The 22,353-nt window shown below is 38.8% G+C and overlaps 1 protein-coding gene across 1 annotated transcript in view; it reads left to right on the top strand.

Annotated features, from left to right (window-relative positions):
* The window catches only part of EPM2A (EPM2A glucan phosphatase, laforin), a 340,229-nt gene that overhangs the window by 175,190 nt on the left and 142,686 nt on the right, over nt 1–22,353 (top strand). The window lies entirely within an intron of this gene.

Here is a 22,353-nt window from a genome sequence, read left to right as displayed (position 1 = left end):
TACTAGATGGCTATTTTATTAGTGTGGCTTCTTTTATGTTTTTAAAATTTCAATGCCTACCCTCCATTTCTTCCCCATTCTCAGAAGGTGGACGTGCCTTCAATTTCACTGAGAAAATTGGAGAATTTACATGAAAATTTCTATGGAATCCCTTCATTATACCTAACTCCCATCAGAATCCAGCACACATACTTTTCTTTCTTGTGTGTTATTATGAATAAAGTATCCACACTCCTGTTGAAAGCATTCCAGATATATGCCATATCTCCCAACCTCTTGTTTACTCAAGGACATTGCTGCTGCCATCTCCCCTTTTGCCTGTCTCATCAGTTTTTTACTTGCTGCTCAATCATTCCTATCAGCACACAGGCTGAAATAGTTCTCTATATTTAAAATTACTTTCTCTTTTACCATCACTTTTGCTCCTCTTAGGGAACTTGCTGTTCCCTGTGATTTGTTAAAAACATGGCAACTCTTTATGTCTTTTTGTGGGTAACTCACCACATGCGCACCGAGGAAGGAGAGCTATGCAAATCCCAGGCACAATTAGTGCCTGAAGAATATCTTAGTTTTTAATATTATTACTCAGCAATTTCCTTTATATAACCCGTTATATATAATCATGTATTATAGCCTGAACAATTAGTGCCGAAGTATAACTTACTGCTTACATATATCTAGCTTATATAATCATACTTAGTACTTATAATTACTAAGTACTAAGCATACTTAGTTCCATATAATCTTTCTATATAGTCATATAAATATTATAGTCTATATAATCATATATATTCTATATAATCATATAGGTATTGTAGTCAGAGCTGTACCGAAACATTTAGTGCTGATTTATATAATCCTTCTATATAACCATATAGTAGTTTGTAGTAGGAGGAATGCCTAGGGCAGTCACAGAGCAGAAGCAAGTACACAGGAAAACTGCCAGACCAGGACAAGAACCAAAGACCCCTGCAGTGGCGTCCCTGCCTGAAAGGGCATAGGCTGTATGGCAGGCTTGGAGTAAGAAAGCCTGAGAAAGGAGTTGTAGTACTTCGCACCCAGTTCCTGTGGAAAGTAGGCCTCAAGCCTGAGATCCCACAAATAACCGAGGGAGAAGAACCCCTCTGATGTGACTGGGTCACAGCAGGTGTCCACCCTGTCAGCCTCTTCTCACTTCTGTGCTAGCTTAAATCATCCTCCCACAAAATATCTTAGAGAATAGCACAAGTCTGTCAGCTCCCACTGCATTGGTGTACGGTATCCTTCTATAAGAATCCTTTGAAGTCTCCAGGCCCCAAATAAGAAGTGTTGTGCAGGACACTTGTTGTACACAGCCCACCTTCTTGCCTCGATGACCTGATGGGGCTGGACCCCTTTTCTGTACATGATCCTCTACTACTGTGCACCGTACGGCCCCCTACTGAGCCCAGCACGGCCCCCCACTGTGTATGGCCCACCTCTCTGCCCAGGTGACCTGACGGGTGGCCCCCTCACTGGCTACTCACGTGATTATGTGTGACATATCATTAAGCCTATAGATGACCTCACTTACAACCCTTCCCCCTGCCTTGTACCTTATAAAGGCAGACTCTCCTGGATGCTCAGGGCCTCCCCTGTCTCCACTCACAAGTGGTCTGGCCCCACCGAGCCCAGCTGTCTTTTCCAGTGCTTCTGTGTCCTGTCTCTTCATTTCTCAGATCCTGCACCTCAGCACAGCCACAGGGGTCACCCCATGACCCAGTGGGGCTGAGGCCCTACATCTTTTAAGTCTTTAATCAACTGTCACATTGTTGGTGAAGTCTTTCCTAACTACCCTCCTTAGCCATCCCAATCCTCCCCACGGTTCTTGTGGTCCCCTTTAATTTGTTCTACTTTTTCTGGAGCCCTTTAAACATATTATGTCTTTGCTTATTTTTTGAATTCATAGCTTATTGCCTAATATTATTTCATAAAGATCTTTATGGCTGATTTTTAACTACTTCATTTCCTTCACAAATACTTCCTTCACTATTGAGTGAGAGCTTTGCCTAGGAAAAAATGCACGTGTACAAAATAATGTGTCTCTATTTCAGGAGGCTCCCTTACCAGCATATGAGACATCTACAGAATCTGGGATAAGTATTCTGGGGAGAGATTAAGAATAGCGGGCACCAATGGCTACAATGGAATTTTAGCAGTAGCTGGAAAAAGAGTACAGGAAAGAGAGAGATGAGTCTAAGAGATGCCACAGTGTTGGAGGTGAGGCTTTGTGAAGAGAGTCAGACGCTCAAAGAAAGCAAATGAGGTGGAGACTAAAATTGTCTTGAGTACTGGAATTAGGAGACTACTCCTTACCTCGGCGGGGACAACAGGCAGATGCAGCAGGCAGAAAAGTGAAAGGAAAAGAGAACAAGTATCTGTGTTAAGATATTTAATTATGAGAAAAAGACGTAGGAAATAATAATTGAAGAAGTTGTTTCGTTTTTATGAAAGTTGGATGAGCTCTGATTACATTTATGCACTGAAAGGAAAGAACTTTAAAGAGTCAATGGGGTATATAGAATTTCAGAGTCTAAGAAATCAGCATAGTTTGGGGGAAGGAAAACTAACCTTCAAGGATGTGCAGGATTTGATTAAATGAGGATTCAGTGCCAAAATATGAGGCAAAAAAATTTGTGTATTATGCTTGTTGAGGTCATGCCCTTTGGGATAGTTTTGTGACCCTACTCTGCAGTTTCCTAAATGAGTGACATTGGGAATGATTCTGGGCCTGCATTTCTTCATCTTCAGAATGCAGGTAATGACAGAATCTTTCTAGGAGTATTGAATAAGATGGCTTTCTTTCCAATATATCAACCTGGAATCTAGCTGCTCTTTAAGCTCTGAGACTGGCAAATCAGCTTATTCCTTTGCCAGTTGTATGGTTTTTAAACGTCTGAAGGTTTTCTCCAAACCTTTTCACACCTCCTGGGAACTTACATTCTGGGGTCACTGTGGCTCCCCTCTGTGGTGTGCTCCTTGGCTACCTCTTCCCTGCACTGTACCATCCTCAATGAAAACTTTTCTTTCTTCTACTGGTTCTTCAAAACATTTCTAATTTAAAAATGTAATTTAAAAGTCCATGATTCAGTGATTTCCCTGAAAATTAGTAGGGAGAAAGAGTGAAGTTGGAGGGGAGTCTATTAGCAACACCAACAACCCTGGAGGGAGAACATCTTTCTCAGCTGCGTTTAATCATCTCTAGCTCTGGGCTGTTCTCCATGTTGGTACTCCTCACTCTCTCATATCTTTTCTCTACCATTCACTTTCTGGAGTTAAATATCTGTGGTGCAGAGGAGGTTTCTCCCTCCTCTGAAATCTGGAAGACACTTAAAAATACAGAGCCCTAGTAGAGCTTTTTTCCATAATCACTTTTCAAGGTATTTCTCCCAAGGAAGATAATTCTTCTAAGAGGAATTTAGGAGCCAACTGCTTAAATAATAAAATTTTCTTCACCTTATGACATTTATCAAGTACTTGAGTAAGCAAATCTAGCTATTATCATTAAAAGGAAAATTAGCATTCAGTTCTCATCCAGGGCTGGGCTCTGGCAGCAGAGTGTAGGAGATTTGGAACATTCCTCAAATCCATTTTTTGCCATAGTTTTGGACTCAGACTTTACTCTTTCTCCCTCACTGCTGCGCCGCCTTTCTGGCTCCCAACTCAGTCTCTACTTCTGTATGTCTGGTTGGCATCTCACAGTTGCACCATTTATATTTCCATAGAGTGGCCGTGCCCTAGGCTAGTTCAGAGTTCTGGATTATTACTCTGGGGTCCTAGCTTTGGTTAACATGGTGTTTGATAGTAAGGGGCAGGAATAGAAGAGGAATTATTAATTTCTCTTTCCTCAGATTAAATATGTGACATTATTAATCTTCTACTGAAAGATAACTGTTGGTTAATTCCAGTCAAAAAATGCAATTAGTAAACTTACTATGTCAAAACCTTTTTATTCGTCTGGTGCCTTTAGCACAATCTGGAACTGATCCCTGGGTAAATGCCATTCTGATTCCATTAAGGTTAAATTTCAAAGAGACAGAAAAGGGCAAAGCAAGAGCTGAAAGTAATTACAGAGAAGAGTGCACATCTGCTGTACTGGAGTGTCCATCTTGCTGCTGATATTGAAATGGAGTAATCCTTTCTCAGAATCGGCTGAGCGGCTTGTACATAGGCATGCTATTAAAGGATGCAACGAGTGCATTCTGGAATGATGACTAAAAATTAAGGCACCCAAAATAAATCACCCCAAAAGCAAAGTGCATTTCCCTACTTCTTTGGAATCTAACTTCTCTTGCTGAGAACACAAAACACCAGTCTTTATCCTAACCAAAGACTTCTAGTTTAAGTAACTGGGGCATTGAAAAAATGATATATAGTTCATTATATGTAGACAAATAAACACGTTCACCTTCATGCGTAGGCCACTTTCCGGAAATAAGTTATGCTTTTAAGGCAATTTAACAAGTTCCTCAAGTCTTTGGAGAAACATTGCATTAGTGTTAGAGTTTATGGGCTTTATGGCTACATGGTGATAACAGGAGGCAAAACTTTTAAGTGGTTATCAATTGAAGTGGCCTTAGAAATCTCTACATTGCAGGATAAAATGTGCCTTTTTTCCTGGAAATTAAGTGTTCAGATTTTCATTTTTGTGTTTTTTAGATCCAGTAATGGAAGTCTAATCATGGCAATGTAGCACATGACATTATTGGAGATACCACCTGAGTTCATGCTAATTTACCATAATTCCAGAAGACCCATATTTCTCTTCAAATCAGCCCTGAAAAATGTTAATGTGCATCTTTTAAGTGCCTGCCTGGCTCCTGGGGATAATACACTACCCACTTAGTGCTTCATTGTCTCTCTTCACAGACTCTGCTGAACTGAGCATGTTAAAGATACTGCCTACCAATCATACAAATTAGGTAGTCTTTTATAATGACAGAAGTAATGTACGTCTATTGCTATTTAAATAGTTCTTACATTATGCCTTTCAAAGCTCTTCTGCCTATGATAATGCTTTATATGAAAGTAATAATATCTTGGGAAAAGTCACATCTGAGCAACTCTGTTTATAATAACCTGGGATGCTCCTTGGGAAGCCCCCAAGCATGAGGCTCCCTTAGGTATTTATTGCCACTTGCTTGAGGCAACTCGTTTTTTTTGTTTGTGATTTTTGTTTTTGTGTTATTTATTTGTTTATTTTGATTTTGGTAAGAACACATAATGAGATCTACCCTTTTAACATTTTTTATGTGAGCAGTATTGTGAATTATAAGCACAATGTTGTACAACAGATCTCTAGAACTCATTCATCTTGCATAAATAAAACATCATACATGTTGAAAAACAACTACTCATTTCTCCTTCCCCTAGGCAACCACCATTCTGCTTTTGGTTTCTATGAGTTTGATGATTTTAGCTACCTTCTATAGGTGGTATAGTATGGTAGCTGTACTTCTGTGATTGGCTTATTTCATTTAACATAATTTCTTCAAGGTACATTAATGTCACATATGGCAAGACTTCCTTTCTTATGGCTGAATAACAAACATTTCGTTGTATGTGTATTTCACATTTGCCTTATCCATTCATGTGCAGATGGACATTTGAATTGTTTTCACATCTTGGCTATTGTGAATAATGTTGAAATGAATATGGAAGTGCAGATATTTCTTCAAAATCCTGATTTCAATTCTTTTGGATAAATATACAGAAGCACGATTGCTGGATTATATGGTAGTTCTATTTTTAACCTTTTAAGAAAATGTTATGTGGTTTTCTGTTGAGGTAATTCTTTTCTATTCACTCCTGGGAGATCAAAGCTATTTGAGGTTCTTCTTCTTAAGATTCAAGGTCTATCACTTGTTTTCTTTTCTCTGGCCACATACTTCTCTAACCAAGTCCCACAGAGGCTCTCCACTCATATTTTTCTATATTCAAGTTAGATAACCTCTGGACACACATGAGATGCACTTAAATCCATCTCAGTCCCACAGCTCTGCTGTGGTTGCCCAAATTTAAACAGTATTAGTGTCTTTGATATTGTCTGTTCTCCCATCTCTGTCTTGAGCTTAGCCACCACTATTGTTTTCTGGCCAGCCTTTCACCTCTAATTTAATCACTGGGCATTTACTGAATTCCTAGTTTATCATGACTTCTAGGTCCTCAGAGAGGCAAGGTTGATTTCTAGTTGAGCTCCTGAAATGTTCCACTTGGTTACAAATTCAGTTTCTCTCCTAGAAATTCTTTCACCTTCCCAGAACTCTGCCTTGAGAACAGTAACAATTGCAGTCACCACCTGATTTATGATGCTTTGCTATCCATCTTCACTATCTCTCTCAAAGATCTATCCACATGTTGAGTTAATGAGAATATGGTGGGAACCACTACCCCTGCATCTTGCAAGTCTTTCATGGTGGCAATAATTATTGTAGTTCTCCAGAGGATATGATAACTTTCGGTTAATTATCCTGATTGGGAAGGACAGTTACCCACTGGCTTCTATAAGTCTCCATTGTGACTGGCTCCAAGTAGCACTGGATCCTTTGATGTTGGAGTATCAGCTCACAGTCAAAGTCTAGCAATCCTCAAAATGTATTGACATTTCCCATTTGCCCAATGCATGGTCACCAAGGTAAATGGAGGCTGGTTTCTTTGGGGAAAGCTAAGAAGAGAAACACTGTAAAAATACATGGTTTGTCTTTGGGTGTTTTCTTAAGGTGACCTGTATTCCCTTCACACAAAGAGCTTGAACCTGTGGACTGTCTCTAGTCTAATTTAGTCAAGATCCATAAATTGTGGGGTCTTGCTATGGGCTGAATGTTTATGTCCTCCCCTCCCAAATTTATATGTTGAAATTCTCACCCCCAAGGTGATACTATTAGGATATGAGGACTTCAAGAGGTTATTAGATCATAGGGACTGAGCCCTCAAAAATAATATTAGTGCTCTTATAAAAAATGACTTCCCAGTGAGATACTTAACCCCTTCGGCCATGTGAGGTTAGAGTGAGAAGATCTCTGTGTATCAGGAAGTGGGCCTATCACCAGACACAGAATCTTTCAGCATCTTGATCTTGGACTTCTCAGTCTCTGAACCATATAAAATAAATTTCTGAGGTTTTTAAGCCACTCAGCCTATAGTATTCTACTACAGTAGACCAAACAGGCTGAGAGAGGCCCCAATCTGATCTCTGTTCAGAATACCTAGAAATTTTGGTTTACATAGATCAAGTAAGATTTCAGTAGGCTGTCATTTTATTTCAGTTCTAGAAAACTGATCTCAGGCATCATCTTCGTTTTCTGTCTAGAAAACAACATTTCAGTTCTAGAGACATCATGATAAGCTGTAGTCATTACCAAGGATGTTTGTAGTTCTCTGATTATTGCTCCACCTCTGCTACCAACAATACCCATACCCTTCTTATCTTTGGCTACTGAGCGGCCTCTACACTGCAGGATCCACCATCCACAGTTGTTTTAGGGAATCAGTTCATTTTGGTGGCAGTTTTCTTCCAATGTCATTACCCAGTCTGCAGAAGGCAGCCAGTGCCGAGATTTCCAAATATGCCAGTGCTCCCTAGCAATGTACTTCTTAATGTCTTGATTGGAGAAGGAATGTCCTTTAGGCCAACCTAGGTGACATAGATAGGAGTAGATGAGTGGCTTGCTATGATAAGTCCACTCAAATGTTTTTGTCAATTAAGCCTTGAAATTTCTTTATATTAGGATTTCTGACCGTTGGCACTATTGATTATTTTAGAGCAAGTTATTACTTGTTGAGAGAGGCTGTGGAGTACAGTATGGAATGTTCAACAGCATCTCTGGTCTTTACCCATAGCTCTTCTTAGTTATGAGAACAAAAAATTTCTCAAGAAATTGGCAAATGTCACTTGAGGAGAAAGGGAAAAATTTCACCCAGCTGAGAAACACTGCTCTGTATTATTGAAGGAAATGTGGTTGAGTCTAGTTTTCAGACAAATAAAACTGTTATAGTATTTATCTATCTAAAAGCATATCCATTTGCTCCGGGTAACACACTGAATTCACAGTTTCCAGTAAATGTACGAATATCAATAAATTTGACTTGATGTATTATGCTTGTTTTTCCTTGATCTAGTACCCTCGGAATTCATTCCCAGCATACTCCCCATATTTTTCCAAATGCAGTTGGCAGAATTCTTCAGTTATTTCACTTTGTAATCTGTATCTCCTTGGCATTTACTCTGAGTTTATGTCCCTGGGGTTTACTGGTATCTGACTCAGTAATAGAACCCAGAGACAATATGGGATCATGGGGGTTCTCAAGAAATACCAACACTCCCATGCAAGATAACTGCTTATAGTGAAGTGGAGAAGATATTCTATTCTCATCAAATATCCACATATTCCACTATATTTTCCAGACTGTTTGCAATTATGGTGGGCAATATGACTAATTCTGGAAAATATGTTTTGAAGAGAAATAATACGTGACACTTTTTGGCTGAGGACTGTAAGAGCTGGTTTGGGACCCTCTCCCTTTCTTTCCCACTGTGAAATCTACCAGGTGCTCTGCCAGTTCAGCTGTGACTGAGCTTCAGTCAATAGATAGAAACAGAATTCCTTGTCTATCTGCAGTGGACAAGTAACAGGAGACAGAAATACACTTTTGTTAGGTTTGTTATTGCAGCACAGACCATCGTATTCTAATTAATCCAGTAAGGTCATTAGAGAGTTTCCTATTATAAGGATGGTAGCCTAATTAGATAGAAAAGAAGGCTGGCTTCTACTGTCAAAAGAGAGTTAGTAGGCACTTGATTCCTAAAATTACAGTTGATAATTTAAGTAAGTACTTCATCACTTGCATGTCATGAATGATCAGTATTCATATTTTTGCTATCAAGGAAGTCATTGCTGTAATCAAGTTTAAGCAGGTAAAATAAATACTCCCAGGCATTGAAACTTGAGAGTTTGCTTCTGAAATCACTTTTCTATAATAATTTATTTTCCACTGGGAAGATACATTGTTAAGGTTTCTGGATCTAATAGTCCTATTTTCAGTTCTTTGAGGTATCTTCAAACTATTTTCCACAGAGGTTGAACTAATTTACGATTCTTTTTTTTTTTTTTTTTTTTTGAGACGGAGTTTCGCTCTTGTTACCCAGGCTGGAGTGCAATGGCGCGATCTCGGCTCACCGCAACCTCCGCCTCCTGGGTTCAGGCAATTCTCCTGCCTCAGCCTCCCGAGTAGCTGGGATTACAGGCACACGCCACCGTGCCCAGCTAATTTTTTGTATTTTTAGTAGAGACGGGGTCTCACCATGTTGACCAGGTTGGTCTCGATCTCTCGACCTCGTGATCCACCCGCCTCGGCCTCCCAAAGTGCTGGGATTACAGGCTTGAGCCACCGTGCCCGGCCACTAATTTACGTTTCTATCAACAGTGTATAAGCATCTCTTTTCTCTGCATTCATGCCAATATTTTTTTGACTTTTTAATAATAGCCATTCTGATTGGTGTAACATGGTATCTCAGTGTGGTTTTAATTTACATATCACTGATGAATAGTCATGTTGAACATCGTCTCATGGGTTGTTGGTCACTTATAGTTCTTCTTTTGGGAAATGTCTTTTCATGACCTTTGCCCAGTTTTTAATGAGATCGTTTGTTTTTTTCTTGTTGACTTGTTTGAGTTTATTTTAGATTCAGTATATTAATCCTTTGTTGGAGGCATGATTTGTTGATGTTTTCTCCAATTCTGCAGGTTGTCTGTTTATCCTGTTGATTATTTCTTTTGCTGTACAGGCACTTTTTAGTTTGATTAAATTCCATTTGTCTATTTTTGTTTTTGTTATGATGAAAACTTTTGGGTTTTAATCATAAATTCTTTGCCTAGGCTGATGTCTGGAAGAGTTTTTCCTAGATTCTAGAATTTTTATGGTTTTTAGTTTTTTAATACAACTTGAGTTAATTTTTGTATGTGGTGAGAGATAGTGGTCCAGTTTCATTCTTCTGCATGTGGCTAGCCAGTTTTCCCAGCATCATTTATTGAAGAGGGAGTTCTTTCCACATTGTTTATTTTTATTGGCTTTATTGAAGATCAGCCGGTTGTAAGAAGGTGACTTTCTTTCTGGGGTCTCTGTTCTGTTCCATTGATCTATGTGTCTATTTTAGTACCAGTAGCATGGTATTTTATTTGCTGTAGTTTTTTAAATATAATTTGAAGTCAGACAAGGTGGTGTCTTCAGATTTTCTCTTTTTGCTTAGGAGTACTTTGGTGATTCAGCTTAATTTTTACTTTATATGTACTTTAGAATTTTTTTTTCTTATTCTGTAGAAAATGAGACTGGTAGTTTGATAGGAACAGAATTAAATCTGTAGATTACTTTGGGCAATATGGTCATTTGAGTGATATTGAGTCTTATAATCCATGACCATGGGATGTTTTCCCATTTATTTGTGTCATCTATAATTTCTTCCATAAGTGTTTTGTAGTTCTCCTTGTGGAGATCCTTCAATTCCTTGATTAGGTGTATTCCGTCATACTTAATGTTTTATTCTGGTGTTGTAAATGGGATTATGTTCTTGGTTTGGATCTCAGCTTGAATGTTATTGGCAGATAGAAATGCTACTGATTTTATACATTATTTTGTATCTTCAGACTTTACTGAAGTTTCTAATCAAATCTGGGAATCTTGCAGAGGAGTCTTTAGGATTTTCTAGGTATATGATTATATTGTCAGTGAACAATAATAATTTGACTTCCTCTTTTCCAATCTGAATGCCTTTTATTTCTTTTCTTGCCCAATAACTCTGGCTAGGGCTTCCATTATTATATTGAATAGGAGCAGTGAGAATGGACAACTTTGTCTTGTGCCACTTTTTAAGGGACAATAACTGGAACTTGCTTTCAACTTTACTCCATTCAGTATTTTGTTAACTGTGGCTTTGTCACATATGGCTCTTATTTTGAGATATGTTCCATTTATGCCTAGTTTATTGAGGTTTTTATCATGAAGGGATGTTGAATTTTATCAAATGCTTTTCTGTGTCTATTGAGATGATCATATGTTTTTTGTAATTAGTCCTGTTTATGTGGTGGATTATGTTTATTAATTTGTGTATGTTGAATTATCGTTGCATGAATAAAGCCCACTTGATCATGGTGAATTATTTTTTGATGCTGCTGGATTCAGTTTGCCAGTATTTTGTTGAGGATTTTTGTGCCTGTGCTCATCATGGATATTTGCCTGTTGTTTTCTGTTTTTGATATCTCTTTGCAAGATTTTGATATTGGGATGATACTAGTTTTATAGAATCAGGGAGGAATCCGCTTCCTCAATTTTTTCAAATATAAATTGGTACCAGATATTCTTTGTACATCCAGAGAAATTTAACTGTGAACCCATCTGGTCCAAGACCTTTTTTGATTGGTAGGTGTTTTATTACTGATTCAATTTTATTACTCGTTGTTGTTGTGCTCTGGATTTCTATTTCTTCATAGTTCAATCTTGGGAGGTTGTGTGTTTCCAGAAATTTATCCATTTTCTCTAGATTTTATAGTCTGTCCACATAACATGGTCTTAGTAGTCTCTGAATATCTTTTACATTTCTATTGGAAAGGGTGTAATGTTGCCTTTGTCTTTTCTGGTTGTGTTTATATGAATTTTTTTTTCTGTTCATCTAGCTGGTGGTCTATCAATCTTGTTTATATTTTCAAAGGACAACTTTTCATTTTGTTGATCACTTTTATGGCGTTTTTGGTCTGAATTTCATTTAGTTCTGCTCTGATTTTAGTTTTTTCTTTTCTTCTGCTAGCTTTGGGTTTAGTTTTTCATTTTTTTGTTTGTGTTTTTGTTTTTGTAATTCCATTAGGTATGAGTTTAGGTTGTTAATTTGAAATCGTATCTTTTTGATGCAGGCATTTCACACTATAAATGTTCTTTTTAACACTTTTTTTTGGTCATTTCCCAGAGGTTTTGGTATGTTGTGTCTCCATTTTTATTTGTTTCAAATACTTTTTCATTTCTTGCTTAATTTTATTGCTTAATAAAAGTCATTCAGGAGCTAGTGGTTTATGTTCCATGTATTTATGTAGTTTTGAGAGTTCTTATTGGTATTGATTTCTATTTGTATTCCATTGTGGTTGAAAAACATGATGGTATCACTGTAACTTTTTTGAATTTATGAGGACTTGTTTTATGGTTGAATAGGTGGTCAGTCTTAGAGTATGCTCCTTGTGCAGATGAGAAGAATGTATATTCTGTGGTTGTAGGGTGTAGTATTTTGTAAGAAGTCTATTAGGTCTAGTTGGTCAAGTGTTGAATTTACCTCCAGAATTTCTTTGTTAGTTTTCTGCCTCAATGAGACATCAAATGCTGTAGGTGGGATGTTGAAGTCCCCCACTATTATTGTGTGACTGAGTAAGTCTTTTTTTAGGTCCAGAAGCAATTGTTTTATCAATCTAGGTGCTCCAATTTTTGGTAAACATATGTTTAGGACAGGGAAATCTTCTTGTTGAATGGAACCCTTTATTATTATGTAATGTGCTTCTTTGTCCTTTTTCACTGTTTTTGGTTTAAAGTATATTTTATATGATATAAGATTAGTGATGTATACTCTTTTTTGTTTTCCATTCGCATGATAGACCTTTCTCCATCCATTTACTTTGAGCCTGTGGCTGTCATTACACATGAGATAGGTCTCTTAAAAACAGCCGAAGAATGAGTCTTGTTGTCTTCAATCCAATTTGCCAGTCTGTGTCATTTATGTGGAGTATTTAGGCCATTTATTTTCAAGGTTAATACTGATATGGGGGTTTTGTTCCTTTTGTAGTGCTGTTAGCTAATTGATTTGTAGTCTTGATTATGTAGTTGCTTTATGGGCCCGTAGGCTATGTGCTTCTGTGGGCTTTTGTGGCAACAAATATCTTTCATTTCCATGTTTAGTACTCTACTATCTCTTGTAGGGCCAGTCTAGTAGTAACAAATTCTCTTAATGATTGCTAGTCTGGGAAATACTTTATTTATACTTTGTTTATGAAGCTTAGTTTGGTGGAATATGAAATTCTTGGCTGGGATTTCTTTTCTTTACAAATGCTGAAAATGGGCCCCCAATCCTTCTGGCTTGTAAGATTTCTGCTGAAAAGTCTGTGTCAGTCTGATGGGTTCCCTTTAATATGACCATTTTCTTTATCTGTCTTAAGATTTTTTCTTTTGCATTGATCTTGGATAGTCTGTTGACTATGTACCTTGGTGATGTTCATCTTGTGTAGCATCTCTCAGGACTTCTCTGGATTTCTCGTATCTGCATATTGACCTCTTTAATTAGATTGGAGATGTTTCCTGAATTATGTTCTCAAATATGTTTTCCAAGTGTCTTACTTTTCTTTTCTCTTTCAGGAATGCCAACAAGTCATAGGTTTCATTGCTTTACATAATTCCATATTTCTTGAAAGCTCATTTAAAAAAATTTTTTTTCGCTTCATTTTTGTCTAACTTGGTTGATTTGAATGACTGGTCTTCTATGAATTTTTTTCTTCTGCTTTGTCAAGTTTGTCATAAAGGCTTCTAACTGTGGTTTGAAATTCCTTTAGTAAATTTTCCAATTCCAGAAGGTCTGTTTTGTTCTTTTGTAGTATGACTATGTGGTCTTTCAAGTTTTGGATCATTTTGCTGGCTTCCTTGTGTTGGATTTTAACTTTCTCTTGTACCTTGTTGAGTTTCTTTGCCATCCATGTTTTGCATTCTATATCTGCATTTCAGACATTTCATTCTGGTAAGGATCATTGCTAGGAAGCTAATACAGTCCTTTAGAGGTGATAAAACACTCTGGATTTTAGTATTGCTAGAGTTCTTATACTGGTTTCTTCTCATCTAAGGGAGCTAACATTTTTTTTTTCATTTTAATTTGCTGTTGTTTTGATGTGGCTTGTTAATTTTTTATTGTTATTTTTTTCCCTTGAGGGTATGACTGTGGTGTTTATTATGTATTATTGATTTGCTTTGTTTCTGGGTGCTCTCAGAGGACCAAAGCTCTGTAAGGGCTTCTTGGTTGCAGATATGCAGTGGCTTTCTCAGAATTTCATTGTTGTAGTGACTTATTTTTATTTGGAGGTAGAATTCAGGCTTCAGGTCAGTGGATGATGCTGAGAAATGAGTCAGCAACAGCATCTTTGCATGTGTTTACGCTTTGTGGGGGGTGGTGCAGAGACAATGGAGAAGCAAGAAAAGTACCCTCCCTCAGCTCATGCTCACCTTTGGTGGGGGTGGAGTCAATAGAGAAGCCCAGGAAGTGTCCTCTGTCAGTCCACACTCCTCAGGCCCCACTTGGAAGACCTCCTCTCATGTCCACAGCAGTAGACTGAGGAGGAAAGCTGGGGGTGAGAAATGAACTCCAGGTTCATTTCCAGGTTTTGTTGGGTGCTGCCTTCTGTGGCTGGCACCATGCTCAAATTTTCTTTGACTTTAGGGGGCTTTGGTAGGCTATGCACCTCTTTCTTTTAGGACCACTGAGTGTTGGGCATCAGATCTCCAAGGAAGTGGGTCCACCTATTTCCTGTTCCTTGGAGCTAGTGGGGCACTGTCTCCCCACTGACCAAGGGAGAAGGCTGGGGCACCCAGCAATGATACACACAGACTGGTCCCCAAATGCAAAGCTGTCCCTCACTGCAAGTCTTGCCCTCCAAGACAATCCTTACTTCAACAGCTCTCCTCCCATTCTGGTCTTGTGAAGGAGAGCCTAATTCCAGCATCTACTCCCAGGCCACTCCCCATACTCACCACTTAATCCTGGCAGTAGGAGCCCTTCTCCCACTCCATGCTAGAGCCCCAATCTCTGGCCCCAAATTAAATGCCTGCTGTGGCCACTGCTGCTGGGTTGCAAAACAATGACTGACTTTGTATAAGACTGGATGAAAAAATAACATCTTCCTCTTGGTCCTGGATCTGAGACAATGCCTGCAGTTTTCCCCAGTATCTCTGTCTCCCTATCTTTCAGCTTCTCCCTAACTGTTAGTTCCAGAACTTTAGAGAAACCGGGTGCTCTCCCTTGGCACATATCCATAGTGGAAAGGTGAATCACCAAGAGAGACTGACTGTTGCTCCCACACACTTTTATCAGCTAAATGCTGTCAGAAGGGCTGCTTGCCCACTTTCTCCTCTCCAGAGCATGGGGTATCCTTTGCTATTCCTGAAAATTTCCATCTTTCTTTTTGAATTAAAACTCTCAAGAGTTGATTTTTACACACTATTTTGCTGTTTCCAAGTGGCTGAGGCAGGCTAAAAGTCTTTTTGTCACCATCTTGAGAAGATAAAGGGTTTTCTTTCTTTTAAAAAATTAAGTTAAGATAACCAAGGTGAAATAAAAATGCATACCTTGTAGCAAGAAAGATATGAACTATTTGATTTGTTTGCTCATGATTTAAAATCTCATCTCTACTTCTTTAAAACCACATTCTTGGCTGGGTGTGGTGGCTCATACTTATAATCTCAGCACTTTGTGAGATGGAAAATGTCTGTGTATCTGACAGGCTCAACAATTTCATATACCAGGCACCTGTTGACTGCTTAAGGATGGCACAGATGCTCTTCATGGTGTTCCTAGCAAGCATCTTTGACCCTATCTGTGTGTTTCTCATCTATTCTCTCTTATCTTGTTTCACAGAATCAGGAACTGAAGTGTGGGCCAGTCTGAAACAAAATCAGAAATAGGCTGGTCAGTGTGACCTCCTTGGCTTCAGCAATCCTAATCAGATACAAGGACTCCAGCTGCAGACTGGGCCATGCCCTCTAGGCCTGCTCACTACCAGCCAGAATTTATATAACCCAGAAACAACCCCTGCTTTCAGTGACTACTTTCTTTTCTATATGCTTGAGCTCATAGTATATATTCAATTTGGAAACTCTTTTTTACTGAGTTTCTCAAGATGAGTATTTTGCCTTGCTAATGCATTTTTAATTAATAGATTTTACATATAGCTGTATACCACTCTATCTTATATATATTCAATAATTTATCTTGCCTTTCCTGTGCTTTTAGACTTTTAGTGTTTTGTTTTTGTTTTCACTATTATGAATCATGAAGTAATGAACACTGTTATGTCTAAGGCTTCTGTTGTCCTTAGAATTAATACTTTGAGCAAAAATGCCAGGAGTGGAATTCCTGGATGAAAAGATAAGGTTGTTGAATAATTATTGCAAATTCTTTGCAAAGGTTATCTAATAATTTATATGCCATATCACTGATTAGATTCCTGTCTTCATGCCACATGGAGTTCATTTAAAAACAAAAATAAGCATTAGACACTATACTTTGCTATAACACAAATCAACTATGCTCCCTACACCAAAGGAGACTCTAGCATGAAGTCCTTTGACACAGGGGCTGTCTCTTTCTTTTCATCATTTCTTGACTGTAGATTATCAATTTTAAGTAATAACACCACTTAGAGGGGCTGCATTTCATAGTGGGGCTCAAAGCGAGCCAATTCCTACTGTGATACTCTTTGTGTCACACACTTTAGAGGGAGGCTTTCTGTCCAAGTAATTCCATCCCACTCATGTTCAATCAACTAGGGACTTGTACTAGAATTTTGAAAATGATTTTTCATTAATTTTAAATAGTTTAAAATGTTTAAAAACAAAGTGGCAGTGGAACGGGGGGAAAAAGAAGATGTCGTGGTAGGAGCAACTCAGGATTGCAGCTCTCAGTGAAGGTGCAGAGTGTGAGTCCAAGCCGCATTTCCAGACAGATCTTTGTTGCCCACAGAACGGGGAAATTCCCAGGTGTAGGTGAGACACGGGATACCAGTGCAGCCCTTTTGGCTGGTGCGGCCGTTTTGGCCGGTGCCGCAAGGCAGCAGCATTCCACACAAAACGCACTGGTTTGGGTGCCTTGTTAAACCAGCAATCTGAGATTTGGGAGGGCAGATTAGCATATCCATCTGATGAAACGGGACTTGGACAGTGAGCCAGACCAGGAGATTCCCGGGAAGCGACATTTGAGCCGGTGCCATGGTCACTGCATGGGAAATCACACAGATCCGGGTGTCCTATCAGCAAGTGACTGAAACACCTGGGAGAGAGTCAACCATTCAACTTAAAAAAAAAAGGGCTGTGAAGCAGGGAGCCAGGAGATCAGGCTTGGCGGGTCCCACCCCCACAGGGACAAACAAAATGGCAATTCAAAACACTCGAGGTTGAGAGTTTCACTGCGGGCACAGCTGAATCCAGGATGGTGCAACTCAGTGGGGGAGGAGCGTCCTCCATTAATGAGGTATTCTGCACGTACTGAGGTACACTCCCATTGCTGATGCAGCCTGCTGTTGCCAAGGCAACCCGCCATAACAGAGACTCCACCAACAGGGCGGAGCCCACGACAGCAGGGTGGAGCCCACGGCAACATGGCAGAGCCCACGGCAACAGGACAGAGCCTGCGATAGCAGGGCGGAGCCTCGGCAGGCAAATAGTGACTAGACTGCCTCCTAGCTGGGCAGGATAGCACAACAGATACTCATAAAGAAAGCCCTAACTCCCCGAGACAGAGCATCTGAGGAAAAAAAGGGGTTTTATAAGTTCTGCTGCAGCAGACTTAAATGCACCTGCCTAACAGCCCTGAATGAACAATGGAGCTCACAGCTCAGCACTTGAGCTCCTATAAAGTACAGAACATCTCCTCAAGCATCAACAAAATGAAGAATCTGCATCAACTAATGGGCAAAACAGCCTGCTAGCATGAAAATGGCAGTATCAAATTCACACATAACAATATTAACCCTAAATGTAAATGGACTAAATACACCAATCAAAAGACACAGACTGGCAAATTGGATAAAAAACCAAAACCCATCGGTGTGCTGTATCCAGGAAACCCATCTCACATGCAAGGATAAACAAAGGCTCAAAATAAAGGGATGGAGGAAGATTTACCAAGCAAATGGAGAGCAAAAAAAAGCAGGAGTTGCAATTCTCGTCTCTGATAAAATAGACTTTAAAGCAACAAAGATCAAAAGAGACAAAGAAGGTCATTACATAATGGTAAAAGGATCAATACAACAAGAAGGGCTAACAATTCTAAATATATATGGACTCAATACAGGAGTACCCAGATATATAAGGCAAGTTCTTAATGACTTACAAAGAGACTTAGACTCCAACACAATAATAGTGGGAGACTTTAACACTCCACTGTCTATATTAGACAGATCAACCAGACAGAAAATTAACAAGGATATCCAGGGCTTGAACTCAGACCTGGAACAAGCAAACCTGATAGACATTTACAGAACTCTCCACCCCAAATCCACAGAATATACATTCTTCTCAGCACCATATTACACCTACTTTAAAACTGACCACATAATTGGAAGTAAAGCACTCCTCAGCAAATGCAAAACAACTGAAACCATAAAAAACAGTCTCTCAGACCATAGTGCAATCAAGTTAGAACTCAGAATTCAGAAACTAACTCAGAACCATACAGCTTCATGGAAATTGAACAACTGACTCTTGAATGTTGACTGGATAAACAATGAAATGAAAGCAGATATAAAGAAGTTCTTCGAAACCAACGAGAACAAAAACACAACATACCAGAATCTCTGGGACACATTTAAAGCAGTCTCCAGAGGAAACTATATAGCAATAAGGGCCCACATGAGAAGAGTGGAGAGATCCAAAATTGATACTCTATCATCAAAATTGAAAGAGCTAGAGGAGCAAGATAAAAAAAAACCTCAAAACCTAGCAGAAGACAAGAAATAACTAAGATCAGAGCAGAACTGAAGGAGATAGAGACATGAAAAACCCTTCAAAAAATCAATAAAGCCAAGAGCTGGTTTTTTTAAAAGATCAACAAAATAGACAGACCACTAGCCAGACTGATAAAAAAGAAAAGAGAGAACAACCAAATAAAAAATGTAAAGGGGAAATCACTGCAGATTCCACAGAAATTCAAACCATCATCAGAGAATATTACAAACAACTCTATGCACATAAACTAGTAAACCTGGAAGAAATGGATAAATTCCTGGACACCTGTGTCCTCCCAAGACTAAACCAGGAGGAAGCCAAAACTATGAATAGACCAATAACAAGGTCTGAAGTCGAGGCAGCAATTAAGAGCCTACCACACAAAAAAAGCCCAGGTCCAGATGGGTTCACAGCCGAATTCTACCAGACACACAAAGAGGAGCTGGTACCATTCCTTCTGAAATTATTCCAAATAATCCAAAAAGTGGGAATCCTTCCCAAATCATTTTGTGAGGCCAACATCATCCTGATACCAAAACCCGGCAGAGACTCAACAAGAAAAGAAAACTTCAGGACAATATCCATGATGAACATAGATGCAAAAATCTTCAATAAAATACTGGCAAACTGATTGCAACAGCACATCAAAAAACTTATCCATCATGATCAAGTAGGATTCATCCGGGGGATGCAAGGCTGGTTTAACATACGCAAGTCTATAAATGTAATTTGCCACATAAACAGAATAAAAAACAAAAACCACATGATTATCTCGATGCAGAGAAGGCATTTGACAAAATTCAACAGCCCTTTATGCTAAAAACCCTCAATAAACTCGGTGTTGATGGAATGAATCTCAAAGTAATAAAAGCTATTTACGACAAACCTACAACCAATATCATACTGAATGGGCAAAAACTGGAAGCATTCCCTTTGAAATCCGGCACTAGACAAAGATGGCCTCTCTCTCCACTCCTATTCAACATAGTACTGGAAGTTCTAGCCAGAGCAATCAGGCAAGAAAAATAAATAAAGGGTATTCAAATAGGAAAAGTGGAAGCCAAATTGTCTCTATTTGCAGACGACATGATAGTATACCTAGAAGACCCCATCGCCTCAGCCCCCAAACTCCTGAAACTGATAAGCAACTTTGGCAAAGTCTCAGGATATAAAATCAATGTGCAAAAATCACAAGCATTCCTATACACCAATAATAGACTTAAAGAAAGCCAAATCCAGAATGAACTGCCATTCACAATTGCTACAAAAAGAATAAAATACCTAGGAATACAACTTACAAGGAACGTAAGGGACCTCTTCAAGGAAAACTGCAAACCACTGCTCAACGAAATAATAGAGGCCACAAACAGATGGAGAAACATTCCATATTCATGGTTAGGAAGAATCAATATAGTGAAAATGGCTATACTGCCCAAAGTAATTTACAGAATCAACGCTATCCCCATCAAGCTACCATTGACTTTCTTCACAGAACTGTAAAAAACCACCATGAACTTCATATGGAATCAAAAGAGAGCCCACATAGCAAAGTCAATTCTAAGCAAAAGGAACACAGTGGGAGGCATCATACTACTGGACTTCAAACTATACTACAAGGCTACAGTAATCAAAACCACATGGTACCGGTACCAAAACAGAGATATAGACCAAAGGAACAGAACATAGGCATCGGAGGCAACACAGCCTATCTACAACCATACAATCTTTGATAAACCTGACAAAAACAAGCAATGGGGAAAGGATTCCCTGTTTAATAAATGGTGTTGCAAAAACTGGCCAGCCATGTGCAGAAAGCAGAAACTGGACCCCTTCCTGACACCTTACACCAAAATTAACTCCAGATGGATTAAAGACTTAAACATAATACCTAACACCATAAAAACCCTAGAAGAAAATCTCGGCAAAACCATTCAGGACATAGGAGTAGGCAAGGACTTCATGACCAAAACACCAAAAGCATTGGCAACAAAAGCCAAAATAGAAAAATGGGACCTAATCAAACTCCACGGCTTCTGCACGGCAAAAGAAACAGTCACTGGTTGGTAAATTGGCAACCAACAGAATGGGAAAAAATTTTTGCAGTTTACCCATCTGACAAAGGGCTGATATCCAGAATTTACAAAGAACTCAAACAGATTTACAGGAAAAAAACAAACAAGCCCATTCAAAAATGGGCAAAGGATATGAACAGACACTTTACAAAAGAAGGCATACATGAGGCCAACAAACATATGAAAAAATGTTCATCATCACTGGACATTAGAGAGATGCAAATCAAAACCACATTGAGATAGTATCTCACGCCAGTTAGAATGGTGATCATTAAAAAATCTGGAGACAACAGATGCTGGAGAGGATGTGGAGAAATAGGAACACTTCTGCACTGTTGGTGGGAGTGTAAATTAGTTCAACCATTGTGGAAGACAGTGTGGCGATTCCTCAAGGCCTTAGAAATAGAAATTCCACTTGACCCAGCAATCCCATTACTGGGTATATATCCAAACGCCTATAAATCGTTCTACTATAAAGACACATGCACACATATGTTCATTGCAGCACTGTTTACAGTAGCAAAGAACTTGAGCCAGCCCAAATGTCCATCGATGATAGACTGGACTGGGAAAATGTGGCACATATACACCATGGAATATTACGCAGCAATCAAAAATGATGAGTTTGTGTCCTTTGTAGGGACATGGACGAATCTGGAGAACATTATTCTCAGCAAACTGACACAAGAACAGAAAATGAAATACTGCATGTTCTCACTCATAGGCGGGTGAGGAAAAATGAGAACACATGGACACAGGGAAGGGAGTACTACACACTGGGGTCTATTGGGGGGAACAGGGGAGGGACAGCGGTGGGGGAGCTGGGGAGGGATACCCTGGGGAGAAAAGCCAAATGTGGGTGAAGGGAAGGAAGGCAGCAAAACACAGTGCCATGTGTGTACCTATGCAACTATCTTGCATGTTCTGCACATGTACCCCAAAACCTAAAATGCAATAAAAAAGTGACACTATTAAATTTTAACTTTTTTCATTCATTTTTTACTACACATATTAATAGGATAAAAATTAATCTTGATGATGCATTATAATTTTTATTAAGGAAATAATCAAATTGCTTAACCTTTCTATCACATATATGGTCCTACAATGGTATTGACTGAATCTCATTTTATATTAATTAATACACTAGTTTTACCTTGATACAGATCTACACCTAAGACTTTGCTTTTAAAAAAATAAATGTAGGGATTTTTTGCTTTGTTTTACAGGAAGTTACTGGGATAACTGGTGAAATATGAATAGGTCTGCAGATTGGATAATATTATTGGATAATATTGTCAATACCTTAATTTTAAAATATAGTTGTTATGTAGGTGGTAAAGAAACATCTTAGATTCATGGCTGCAGCTTGCTCTGACATAGTTCAGGAAAAAAATTGTACTTATATATACATTCATATTTGTGAGGTGTGTGTGTGTGTGTAACAACAGAGAGAAAAATAAAGCACATACATTAAAATGTTAACTGTTAGGACTGGCTAGATATGCAGAAATTCTCTGTACTATTCATGCAC

Source organism: Callithrix jacchus, chromosome 4 (genome assembly GCF_049354715.1).
Source record: "Callithrix jacchus isolate 240 chromosome 4, calJac240_pri, whole genome shotgun sequence".
NCBI lineage: Eukaryota > Metazoa > Chordata > Mammalia > Primates > Cebidae > Callithrix > Callithrix jacchus.
Note: the sequence above shows the minus strand (reverse complement) of the source record. Positions and strands in the feature narration are given on the sequence as shown.